The following is a 1,294-nucleotide window of genomic DNA, read 5'->3' on the forward strand; positions in this document are numbered from 1 at the left end:
GATCCATTTACCCACACGTAACACAGTGCTTAGCACAAAGCAGGTATTCAATATGTACTTGTAAAAGGAAGGAAGGCAGGCAAGCAGCCATGCACATATTGGGTGCACATATCTCTTCAAGACATTGCTCATCAATAAAATGGGAATAATAATGCCTACTTTATGTATCTCACAGGATCAAAATGTACAACCACTGTCTGCCTAAATAATTACTATGTTCAGAATGATGGACAGATCAAATACAGACCCATTTGGATTAATCAAACAATATTTATTTATCCAAAGCAAGGATTGGCAAACTATAGTCCATGATAGTCCACAAGCTAAATCCAGCCCATTACCTGTGCTTGTAGGGTTCACAAGATAAGAACGGTCTTTACAAATAAACATTTACAACCAGTTTGATAGTAGAAAAAACTAATTTTTTATTTCAGATCAGCTAAATGTTATCTCCCCCCGCCAAAAAATATATATATTCCATTATTCTAATAATTATATTCTTAGACCTATATTACAAAAAAAGTATACTCTACTGCTGTTATTATATTTTTAATAAAATGTGTGCAAATTGGTTTCGCTCTTGTTATAAAATACCTACAAAATAGCTCAATTTTACCTCATGGCCCACAAAGTCTAACTTCATCTGACTCTTTACAGAAAAAGTTTGCCACTCCTGACCTAAACAACATACAAGAAATCAACTCAAGCAGGGGCATGACACCAAAATTATTTTCCTCATCAGCCTTATTATTTTTAAGAGTGTAATTCTGTAGAACATGGGGCTTTTTGGCAAATGCATACTTTGCAATACAGCAGAAAAACCCACAATAATTTCTGAATGAGTATTGGTCAGACCTTCCAGAAGCTCAACTACCCTCTTCATGCCCAGGCTGAAACAGGCTGGGCCAGTCTGGATACATGCTAATCTGGGCCAGGATGTCTATGGATACAGCTCAGCACCAAACACTCATTCATCCCTCTCAGTCTTCCAGACTAACGCATCATGGTTCAGGCTCATTCTTGAACCTAGGCTTACAAACTAAACACAAAGGTGCATTGTCCAGCATATCTCTGGGGGTCATAACAATAGTCCTTAGACCAGCCAGTAAACCTGCCTACTAGGTAACATATGCACAAGTCCTGAGTAAATCCTGGGAATAAGTGATTATGCTCATAATTGCAATTAAAAACAACAATATCATAAATAACACACTATAAATAGAATAAATATTAAATAATTCAAAACCACTGCAGAACACCTGCAATAGGCATATGAAGATACATAAAAGTTAAA

At 36.3% G+C, this 1,294-nt stretch overlaps 1 protein-coding gene across 1 annotated transcript in view; it reads right to left on the reverse strand.

Moving 5' to 3' along the window:
• PRELID2 (PRELI domain containing 2) overlaps positions 1-1,294 on the reverse strand; it is a 47,750-nt gene that overhangs the window by 28,804 nt on the left and 17,652 nt on the right. The gene's annotated exons all lie outside the window — the stretch shown is intronic.

This window comes from Myotis davidii, unplaced genomic scaffold (genome assembly GCF_000327345.1).
Source record: "Myotis davidii unplaced genomic scaffold, ASM32734v1 scaffold89, whole genome shotgun sequence".
NCBI lineage: Eukaryota > Metazoa > Chordata > Mammalia > Chiroptera > Vespertilionidae > Myotis > Myotis davidii.